The sequence below is a fragment of the Martes martes genome (assembly GCF_963455335.1).
Source record: "Martes martes genome assembly, chromosome: 3".
NCBI classification, from domain to species: Eukaryota; Metazoa; Chordata; class Mammalia; order Carnivora; family Mustelidae; genus Martes; species Martes martes.
In genome coordinates this window covers 37,229,369-37,241,251 of record NC_137890.1, presented here as the reverse complement: position 1 = coordinate 37,241,251, position 11,883 = coordinate 37,229,369, and the positions used below count along the sequence as shown (strand labels likewise).

General features: G+C 36.9%; 1 pseudogene across 1 annotated transcript; it reads right to left on the bottom strand.

Moving 5' to 3' along the window:
- Positions 1 to 651: 651 nt before the first annotated feature.
- Positions 652 to 1,530, bottom strand: LOC308340212 (synaptosomal-associated protein 23-like; annotated as a pseudogene). Its single transcript has 2 exons — positions 1,095 to 1,530; positions 652 to 866 (listed from the first exon to the last, which is right to left on the bottom strand). The product of its transcript is annotated as a synaptosomal-associated protein 23-like (transcript).
- Positions 1,531 to 11,883: the final 10,353 nt, after the last annotated feature.

The window sequence follows — 11,883 nt, the reverse complement described above, 5'->3', positions numbered from 1 at the left end:
AAAAAAGAGGATAATGGTGAAAAAAGGGAAAAATAAAATAAGAGGAAATCAGAGAAGGTGAAAAACCATAAAAGACTCTTAACTCTAGGAAACAAATTGGGGATTGCTGTAGGGGAGGTGGGTGGGAGGATGGGGTAATTGGGTGATGGACATTAAGAAGGGCACTTGATGATGGGGCGCCTGGGTGGCTCAGTGGGTTAAAGCCTCTGCCTTTGGCTCAGGTCATGATCTCAGGGTCCTGAGATCGAGTCCCGCATCGGGCTCTCTGCTCTGCGGGGAGCCTGCTTCCCCCTTCTCTCTCTCCCTGCTGCTCTGCCTACTTCTGATCTCTCTCTGTCAAATAAAATCTTTAAAAAAAAAAAAAAAAGAAGGGCACTTGATGGAATGAGCACTGGGTGTTACATGCAACAGATGAATCACTGAATTCTACCTCTGAAACTAATGATACACTATATCTTAATCAAATTTTAATAAAATAAAATAAAAAACAAACAAAAAATACATAGAAATATACAACATACCAAAAAAATACAGAAGCTATTACTCCCAGCCCTTCTTCCATATTATCTCCTGAATCAAACTCTGAAAAATGTAATGACTTGTAGGGTTAGGTAAGAAGTGAATAAATGATAAAGAAATGTAGCAGTTATTTTAGCTGTCAATAAGTTTCTTTGCTCTGATACCGGTAATGTTAATATGATCCTTGTTGGTATCAGTCTTTTATGGGATCTCGTCTATTTATTGGTTTTTGGTCTCAATTTCATTGCTCATGTCCACAGCCTTTTTTTTTTTTTTTTTTTAGATTTCCTAGGATAGAGCCCATTTGAGTCAGTTCTCTTCCATTTCATCTTCTCCAGCATCACTGGCTATGTTTTTGAAAAACATTTGAAAAAGTATTTTATTTATTTATTTGAGAGAAAGAGAGAGAGAGAGAGAGCGCGCCCATGCGCACGCATGAGCAGGGGAGAGGGGCAAAGGGAGAGAGAGAAGACTCCTTCCTGAGCAGGGAGCCTGATGTGGGGCTGGATCCCAGGACCCTGCAATCATGACCTGAGCCCAAGGCAGATGCTTAACTGACTGAGTCACCCAGATGCCCCTGGCTATATGTTTAATGTATCTGCCATTGATGGCACCTGTGGTTGCCTGCTAAGCCTGACCATTTGTCACATGGCCTGGCTGCTTAGATATTACTTGTTGGAAGAGTTGTCTCTGCCATCTTTCTGTGTTACCTTATGAGCCTTACCAGCCTTGAACTTCTTTATCCTATTACATGGGCAAATACAAAGGCCACAGCACATGTTGAGTTCTGCTAAAATTTTCTCTGCCTCTCTCATGGCTCTACATATTTGGTCCATGCCTTATTGTATATGGTTTATTTTTGCCCCTTATTCATCCAGCATAGTCTTAGTCTTGACTCTTAACATCCTGAGACTCAATGGCTAAACCCAGGATTTTCCTCGTATTTCCTGGAGAAACATCAGTAAACTGGTGAGCCCTAAGCTGAATTTCTTCTGATGACAGATGATTCATGATGAATTAAAACTGTTGATAGGCACAGAAACTGAAATGTGGGTATTAGTTCTGGAACCTGGAAGTCTGAAATCAAGGTGCCAGCACTGATCATGTTTTCATGAGGATCCTCTCTCTGATTCAAAGCTAGTGCCTTCTGACAGCATCCTCACATTGGGGAAGGGCAAAGAGCCTTAGACTTTCATCAGAAAATTAGAGAATGGAGGTACACATAGTGTTCACATAGGTAAAAACAATAACAGACATAACAAACAATACTAGAGTTTCAGTAGATTATCACAACAGAAGTACATTTTTTAACTGAAAATACAGTTGATTAGGTCAATGGGTCACTTTATGTAATCATTATAGTGTCCAGTTTCCTTCTATTAGCTGACACCATTACACCCTATGACCTCTGAGTCCTCTAAGAGTTTTGTCTTCTATCTGGCTCTCAGCAGGGGAAAGAGAACAAGATGGGCATTCCCCTCTCATCCACCTCAGCTGATACACATCATTTGCACATGTATTCCATATGCAAGAGCGACCTCAAAGCCGGGGCCTTGTGAAATCTAATTTGGTGGGGGTGCTCAGAGGGAGAAAAAAACTGGTATTAGCTGGCAGCAGCAATCTGCAGCACAGTATATTGAATTTGTCATTTTTAATGACTCATCCAGACATTGGGGTATGTGATCAAAGTGAGACCAATCATACAGCCTTTCTCCAGAAATTTTCTGAAATTCAGCTGGTATGGAGAAATCTATTCATATCAAGAGGTAAGAAGAGAAATATGTTACTTAGAGTTGCTAAGACCTTTGTTTCTAGCATTATGTAATAAGCTGATTGAGAGAAAATGGATATTCTCTCTCCCCTTTCTCCAGGATTTTTACATTCCTTTCTGCTTTATTTAATGGTCCTAACTGTTTTCTTAGTGTGGGAATGCAGCTGTGAATAAAACAAGATCTCTTCTTCTGGCACCTGGGTGGTTCAGTGGGTTAAGTGTCTATCTTTGGCTCCAGTCATGATCCTAGGGCCTTGGGATCAGGCCCTACCTGAGGCTCCCTGCTCAGTGGAGAGCTTGCTTTTTTCTCTCCCCCTGCCCCTCCCCCCAGCTTGTGCTCCCTCTCTCATTCTTTCTCAAATAAATATATAAAATATCTTTATAAAAAATAGGATCTCTTCTCTAATACGGTTTACATTCTTATATGGAGGTACACAAAGTAAATAAGTGTATAAATATATAAATGAGATAACATAATGGTAGAGTATAATGCACATCAAAAAGAAATAAAGCAGAGTGAAGTGACTGAGAGTGACTTGATGGTGAGGGTAATTTTAGGTTGGACATTTAGAAAACAGATGTTTGAGTCAAGGCCTGAAAAACATATAAAAATCAACTAAGGGAACATCAGGAAGCAAACCATTCCAGACAAAGGAAACAACTAATTCAAGACCAAAATTTGGGAGGATCTCAATGTATTCAAGAAGCATAAAGATAGTCTATGTGCTGAAATTCAGGAAGGTGGGGAAATGAGAGTAGGATATATGTCCAAGAAGGTTAACATGTTTGAAATTTGTTTGACCTTAGAGTGAATCAAAGGCTATTCAAGGAGATTTATATTAGGAGAGTAGAATGATCTTATTTTGTTTTATAAGGTCTCAGACGTTGCTAAATAATGTAGGAGAAGGGAAACCAGTTATAAAGTTATTTTAATACTCCAGCCAATATTAGGGCACCTGGGTTGCTTAGTGGGTTAAGCCTCTGCCTTCAGCTCAGGTTGTGATTTCAGGGTCCTGGGATGGAGCCCTGCATTGAGCCCTGCATCAGGCTCAGTGGGGAGCCTGCTTCCCCCTCTCTCTCTGCCTGCCTCTCTGCCTAGTTGTGATTTCTCTTTCTCTGTCAAATAAATAGATAAAATAAAATAAAAAAAAAATACTCCAGCCAACAAATGACAGTGGTTCAGATGAGAAGTATGGTGAAAGATTTAAAAAAAAGAAATTAAAGATTCTGCAAATTCCTCTGTTGTCCTAAACCACTATGAATGAGGTTTTTGTCTATTGTAACCAAAAGAGCATTAAGAGCAAATCAAAGAGTATTCAATTCTTCTATGAAGTCAAAGAATATAATAAATAAAAATGTCCATTGAATTTGGCATTAAATAGAATAAAGTCAAAGTCAGTTGTGGATGTATTTGTTTTAGCAAATCTCTAACACTATCCTTTGATATCCTTGTGAAAAAGTACAAAGTATGAACTATAGTAGAATATAACCATTTATATAAAAACTATCAAGATGGATGTTAAGTGAGGTCTCTGGTATTTCATTATATGGATAGCCTCATGTCATTTATAAATTAATCAAATTAAAATATGGGATATTGTTTTCAAAACTGGATACACAAAAATTTACAGAATGTCTAATGAGTTAAATAAAATAACTGGGATTTAAAACTGCTTCACAATATTAGATTGATGGTCTAAGTGTAGCAAGCTGAATTAATAGCATTTCTTAAAAAATGAAACTTTAAAAACATTACATTAATTTATACGATGTAATATGGCATGAACTCAAATTAATAGCTTATTTGAATAATACCTAATGTTCTAGGAGTTGATGAACTCAATGTGAGCTCTATGTCCTGCTGATTGATAGAATAAAAGTGAAATTAGTTCATATTAATAGACATATATGTTTGAATAAATTATCCAAAATCTCTCTGGAGTATTAGATCATTTATATTTGCCATAATTTAAGATGGACATAGATTACAGTCAGAAGCATGTCCTATGGTGTGTTAAACTATGATTTATGAAAAATTCAAGATTCAGAGATTTGCAAAAAGGTGGTATGAGGATATGATAATTGAGTTCAGTTAATTTCATTTTTTTCATGTTAACTACTTCTTTATATACTGTTCCAGAGGAAAAGTCTGTAGTATTTGATAAAAGAAGTAAAATGGTAAAATATGTAAAGAGCTCAATTCAGCTGAATATTGGGAAGAAACTCTAAGAAACTTACTAAGAATCTTACCTCTGGCTCAATTACTTCTAAGAATAGTCTGCTCTCTCATTATAAATGTTTAAAACTACGGCAGATATCAGTATATAAGAATGGAGAAAGCATGTAAAAAATGAAGATGAATGGTTGAAAGTCCTTAGGTCTTTTCAAATCTTAATTTCCTATGCTTCTACAATATTGTGTGAATTCTATGTTAATTTTAGTTAGGTAGATGAATAGACAAACACGTGAATAAACTGGTTGAGAAAATGGAAAAATATTAGACAACACAGAATAAATTAAGACAAAGATGAAAAAATACTTTGAAGAAGCTGGACTCACAATGCATTTAAATCTCACTATATTGCTTCCTCACCACCCCCTAAATTTATTGAATGAAATAATGTTCCCCTGTCCTCACATTTAAAAAAGAAATAAAGCAAGTCTTATCTAGATAAGAATTCTGGGAATTCTTATAGGTTGCCTGCTTACTCTTATGTGGCAGAAAGCTGTAAATTTCAAACAGAGACTCAATTCAATCATAGATACTAATCGAAATTCTAAAGTTAACGAGTAGAAAGTTTATACCATTCTCACAGCTCATGCAGTTTCAGGCTGGGCACTTGCAGGGTGAGAAAAACACTATTGGCTCCTATAATCCCTATTGACCATTTCTTCTTACTCGTCTCTTGCCAGCTGTTCCATTGATCCCTTTAGAAAGACAAGGCTCAGGAGTATGGCAGTTTGTGCTTTCATTAGTATTATCACAAACTCACTTCATTCTCTATGGGCCTCATGGTTGTTTAAAGATGACTCTTTATCTCCTGGGACACAATTTAAGGATGTTCAGACATTTCTTGCCAGGCTGATCCAATGCATTTTCCATCACTGTTGCAGTTGCTTATGTTCTACAGGGCCAATTGGTCTTCCATCCTCAGTCCCAGTTCACTCACTTCAAGTTTCTTATAACTGAGTGTTTTATACCCATCTGTGTAGTCCTGTAGGCCTTTTTGTTTCTCTTTCTCATGGGGACCACATCTCAACTTGTGAAAATGCATACATAGCCCCTGCCCAATAAACTATGAAAATGTCAGCAAGGCTCACAGTAATGAAACTCCAAGGCTTCCAGAGAAATTCTTGTCTTCATGGCTTCTCAGGCTGACGTCAGTCTATAGACCAACCTGAACCCAACTAGAGTTTGTCACTTAATTGTCATTTTTAGGTCTGTGTTGGAGCTTTGTTCTTTAGGTTTGAGATGCGGGGATTGGAGCCAGTTTTCTTTGTGAAGGTAACACAGCAAAGATTTCTCCCAAAATACCAACCTCAGTAAATGATCTCACTTAGTCTCTCAAAATTTTTGTGTTCTCAGAGAACATGAATGTGTTTGAAATCAAAGAAAATGTTTCTAGCTAAATTATTTGAAAATAAGTACACAGTTATTTGGCAAAGAACTTTCAAATATTATGTCTATTTTATTTTGGTGTCTTACTATAAACTTCTAATCTAAAATCCTGTTTGATATTAACTGAGAGAAAAGCAAGTTGGATGCTAGGTAGATCTGGGTATCCTGAAGTGAGGATCATAGACATTCTAACAGAAGAAAACAGTACAGAATGAAATTTAAAAAAAAAAAAATCCTATTTAAAGATTACTTACCTAGAGATCCATAGGTAAAATTGAGTATCCAGATAGGAAGAGTGTATTATAACATGGTTAACACAAAAAAGGATCATATTCACATATCCCTTGGCAAAATTCCTGTAATTAAAGAACAAATAGACAACTATTTAAGATTTCTACATGTAGAGAAAACATTTTTTTAAAGAATCTGAACTAGCTGAATGAACTAGTAACTTGTCTCAAAATGAACACATTAAATATTCTCTCATACTATTTTTTTTTTTCCTGAGAGGTAAACCTTTCGAACATGCTGTCCGCCTTCTTCCATCAGAATTATTTGACTGGGTGGATTGCACATGTGTAATCTGAAGCATTCCTTTATCATGATTCTAAGCATACATTTTGTCTTACTTTTGTTTTGAACCACCAGTTCTCTTCTTTTATCTTATTCTGTTGGACAAGAAAAGTGCATAAAAATAATGCTTTTAAAAGCTTAATTATGTTATAGTCAAATATTATGAAATTCATGTTGCTACAAGTGGAGCTAAAGAGAAAATATTAACAATAAACCAACAGAAACTCCTTAATCATTTGCTTATGAATAGTATTTGTTATGAGGCTATCATGCTAATAGAGATGGATAATTCTCACCCACTCTTGTATTTCTTACAATTCCAGCTAAGAAGAATCACTTGCAAGTGGATGACACTTCAAATGTATGATACTTCAGTTGAATACAATTTATTAGTATATACCTATGCTTATCTTGTGTTTATTTTGTTTTCGCTCTTGAAAACTGCCATTGAAGACTAATTTCATCCAACTTCCTTTTAGTAGGACTTGCTAAATTACATTATGCCATAGACAGAATGTCTGTGTGCCCCTCCCCATTCTTACTTTAAAATCCTAACCCCCAATTTAAGGGTATTAGGAGGTGTAGCCTTTGGTAGGTGATTAGGTCATGAGGGTTCTGCCCTCATGAGAGTTTCATGTCTTTATTAAAGACACCTGGAAGAGCACCCTCATCCCATATGCCATGTGAGAATACACCAAAGAGATGGCTATCTGTGAACTAAAAAGTGAGCTCTCACTAGACACCAAATCTGCTGGTGACTTGATCTGAACTTCCCAGCCTCCAGACCCAGGAGAAATAAATTTCTGTTGTTTATAAGCCATCCGGTCTATGGTTTTCTGCTATAGCAGTCTGAAGGGCCTAAGACATTAGTATTGAAAAATGGTAACTCCCTTTCTCTGAACTCTATGACTGGCATGCTTTCACTACCAGTAGCACTTGGGTTCATCCATGTTACTCTTTTTTCCAATGGGATGTTAGCAGATGTGACATCAACAGTGCTTGTAATGTATTTGTGTGCTTGGGCATGTCATCTTGCTCATCTGTCATCTCTAGAAGAGCTATGACTGAGTAGTTCTTGCCCTTCAGCCTTGGCCCCAGGAGGGATGCTTTGGAACAGATACTCCTAAGCTAAACTGCAGAGCCACAAGAAAAATAAGTATCTATTGCTAGAAGCCAGAAGCTTTTTTTTTTTTTTCTTCTTCTCTTTTCTTATATAGTAAAAGTGGATATAAAAATTGGCAACAGAAACAGAACTGGTGTTTGTAAAAAGAACCTAGAATGCATAGCTGTGGGTTTTGGAACAAGTGTTTAAACTGAGAAAACTGATAACCGGAGGTAGGCAAAATGGCAATTTATTTTTTTTAGTGCCAAAATATTTGGTGAAGTTTTGCTTATGATATTCTAAAATACAGACACTGTTACTAATGTATTTTCTTTTTTTTTCTTTTAAGATTTTATCCATTTATTTGACAGACAGAGATCACAAGCAGGCAGAGAGGCAGGCAGAGAGAGAGGGGGAAGCAGGCTCCCCGCCGAGCAAAGAGCCCGACATCCCAGGTCTTGGGACCATGACCTTAGTTGAAGGCAGAGGCCCCAACCCACTGAGCCACCCAGGCACCTCCTGATGTATTTTCATTGAAATGCCTGGGGATCTTGGGAGGCAAAAATGTTAAAATAATGAGTTGGTTGCTACTAGCTACATTTCATAATTTACTAGAAGATAGAGGTAAGCTCACAAAAGTATATGCCAGTTTGCAAACATAATTTTGAGCTAAGATAGGAAGCTGATAACCTTACAGGTTTTGAAAATGAAACAACCTTTTACCAAATAAAATATGTTATTGTATATGATAAGCAAAAGCCCAAATTAGGTGTGTTCCTCAAATACATTTAGTTCCCATTTCTGAAAGGATTTAATTGGTATCAAATAGCCCCTTTAAGCTGGATGAAAGGTTCCAAAAGAAGAATGTGGTCTCATAGAAGCCTAATTCGCTCAACAGAGCTATAATTTAGTCTAGAGAGATAATGTCTTGAAAATAATTGAGGGTGGGGTTCTTGGCATATAGAATTGACTGAGATAATTTAAAACTTATAAAACTAAACACATATGAAAAACATATTGTCAAAAGTGCTGCCAGCCAGATCACAAGAAACCAATTGTTTAAGGTATAAGAAATCTTTTGGTCCCCAAATTTTCAAAGACAGGATCAGGTTGAGAGAGCTTCTTGGACTTCCCAAAGGGCATATGTTTTAATTCACTTAATTATTTTATCCTTAACCAATTTTTGGTTATGATGCAAAAAGAAAACTTCCAGAGGGCAGAGCCAAGAGCTGTAGTAAGAACCTGGGCCTAAAGAAGAAATATTTCTTTTCCTCAGAGCAGGGATACCTGGTAATACCTGTTCAGAATTGTTAGGGACCAAGGACTTCTGTTTGCCTTGGGAGGCTAATGGCAATCTGTTCTATGCATTAATGATTAGCAAGAGGGAAGGTAGTAAGTTGGCTTTTTCATTCAGAGGACTTCAGATAAAAAGATGCTGCATCAAGATTTCACAGATATTTGGGGGCATCTGTGTGGCTCAGTTGCTTAAGCATCCAACTCTTAATTTCAGGTCAGGTCACGATCTCATGGTTGTGGGACCCTGCTTCAGGCTCTACACTCAGCACAGAGCTACCTGAGATTCTCTCTCCCTCTTCTTCTGCTCCTCCCCCACTCTCTCTCTCTGTCTTTTAAAATAAATAAATAAATAAATAATAAATAAATAAATACTCTTTAAAGAAATATGATTTCACAGAGATTTCAAGAGCCTGGACTTCAAATTTGATGCCGTGATTTTAACAAAACTTTTGGAGAACTTATATTTTGCATGGCAGAGATACTTGAACAAGTAAACAGATTATGATTCTTTGAATATTATTCAAAAATACTTACTTGTGTTATGTCTTTGTTGTAAAAACCTAAGAATATCCCCTTTTACTCTCTGTGCAGGGCTCAGCACAGGGTCCTTCTTGTAACCTGATTGCCACAAACATTTCCATTACCATAAAATCCATTGCTTTTGAAAGTTCAGTGGCAAAATTGCCTACTTTCCATTTGGAGCTACCTGACAAAACTCTTCTGGGGTAAAAATGGAAGCATCTTAGCAACTCAGAAAATGGACAGCACAATACATCCACATGTGAATTATTGTTTCTAAAATGAAAAGTGACTTTGTTTGCATTGTTCTATTTCTTTTTTCTGAATAGGAGATCCAACATATATCAACTTATCTTTACTTTTGAGGGAATATTTGAGTGTGTCCAGGTCACTGGACCTCCAAAAATATTCACTGACTAAAGAAGCCATTTATTTTTATGGAATCATAGAATTTCATGGAATAGAATGCTGCTTTCTGGATTTCTTATAAAAATAAATTCATTATTTGGTGGACAGTTGTGATGTTCTCTGGGACAGTATAGTGATCAATATCCCCGCAAATTAAAATGTGTTCTAAGTTTAGAAGCAAGACGGAGAAGATCTATTCCCTTGCCACATGAAAGCAAACTACTTCTGAGTATTTGAGAGGGAGGTGATGAGGAGAGAGAGGGAGATTGAATTTCCAGATCAATAGCAATAAAAAAAAAAAAACTTGTTTTATAACTAGTTGTAAAACAAGTGCTTGGAATTTGATTTGTGTTTAATTTCCTCAAGTAAGGAGACAGCATCTGGATGAATGGCTGAAATTGAAGTTACTCCCTGCTTAAACTTAAAATAATCCACTTTCATATTACAAGATCAGTCTCTCTTGAGCTTCCAGTTAATAACTGAAATAAAGGAGATGGGATAGTAATCACCTGTGACATTTAGCCATTTATTCAATAATACTATATCAAGATATGCAATATTTTACTGTCTTAAAACAACAGTCTTATTATTTCCCATGAGTCTAAGTTCCATTGGGTGGTTTTGCTGACTTGGTCCAGGCTTGACTGTTGTCTGCCAATCTCATTTACACATTTGGAATCAGAGGGCAAGTTGGTATAGGGTGGCCTCAAATGGGATAACTCAGCACTCCACCAGCCCCTCACGCTTTGTCCTCCTGCAGGCTACCAGGACATGTTTTGATGGTTAATTAGAAGAGAAAAATGTACTAAAGAGCAACCCTTACTCTACAACTGCTTTCCCAGGCTTAGATTGCACCCCATTTGTTAGCATCCTGTTTGGCAGAACAAGTCATACGTGGTGTAGAATACCCCATTCCCAAGAGAACCATTGATAAAATCCAACTGTATTCTACTACGTCTATATCTTTAGTAAACTCATCAATTTTCTAGGATCTTTGTCTCCACCATAGATGTGTGTTTAGTTTTGGTTTATACAACTGATGAAATGTGGGAAATACAGAAACTTCCATTTTCTATTTCTCCCCTAATGAACCTTATACTTTGATTCAGGGAACCACTATGAGGATATAATAGGTAGGAATGTGTATATTAATTACAGCTGAAGACTTTGGGAAATGACATGAGTATGAATTTGTTATCTTGCTATACCTAATGTGAGGTAGGATCAAGTAAAAATGCCTTGTCCCACATAAATTCCATAAGCCCTCACTCTAACTGTTAAATGACAGTTACATTTTATATTGCCAGGAATTAGTTCAGAGCTAGTGGTCAATAAAACCTAGTAGGTCTAATAGTTTCTGTTTCCAAGCACACAGTTACCACTTTCCCTATTCCAAAGATTAGAAGGAAAATACCATATAGACTTGTGCTGTTACTATAAAGTCCTCCCTCAAGTATACCAGTGTCTCAGTGAAGGTCTGTCTCAGAACTGAGTAAAAGCTCCTGACGATATTGTGGTAAGTCCAATCAAGTTTTGGTTTACCAGATGTGTCACTTTTTTATGATTACACAGATCAAGTATGAACTTCAGGACTGCCACCTATTTGATTCTGAGTGTTTGATTATGCATTGCTGTCATCAAAAATTTCTGCAGATTGGGATGTTCTGATCACTATTCTAGTTTTCTGCCCATTATGATTATTATGGCAACCCTTCCTCTGGACTCTAAAAACAACAACTTGGCCCACCATCCCAAGACCACACCATTCTTGTTGAAATCAAGCTGTCTATTTTAATGGCAGGGTCTTTTACCTTCACCCCTGACTTAGAGAAGACAATCACCACAGCACTTTCCACTGATGCTAGTCTCTTATCACTAACGTATTTATCAAGGCCATGAAGAAAGGAATGCCAAGGTTCTCCTTCCCTGTTTTCCATCATCTCACTTTTTCTATCTGTATCACTATCTCTGTATCTCTATTTCATTCTCTATATCTCTTGCATTTCTTTTGCTAGACTTTCATTTCTCCCCTTCACTCCAGCATTCCAGATTTATGTATCCTCTTTACTCCACAGC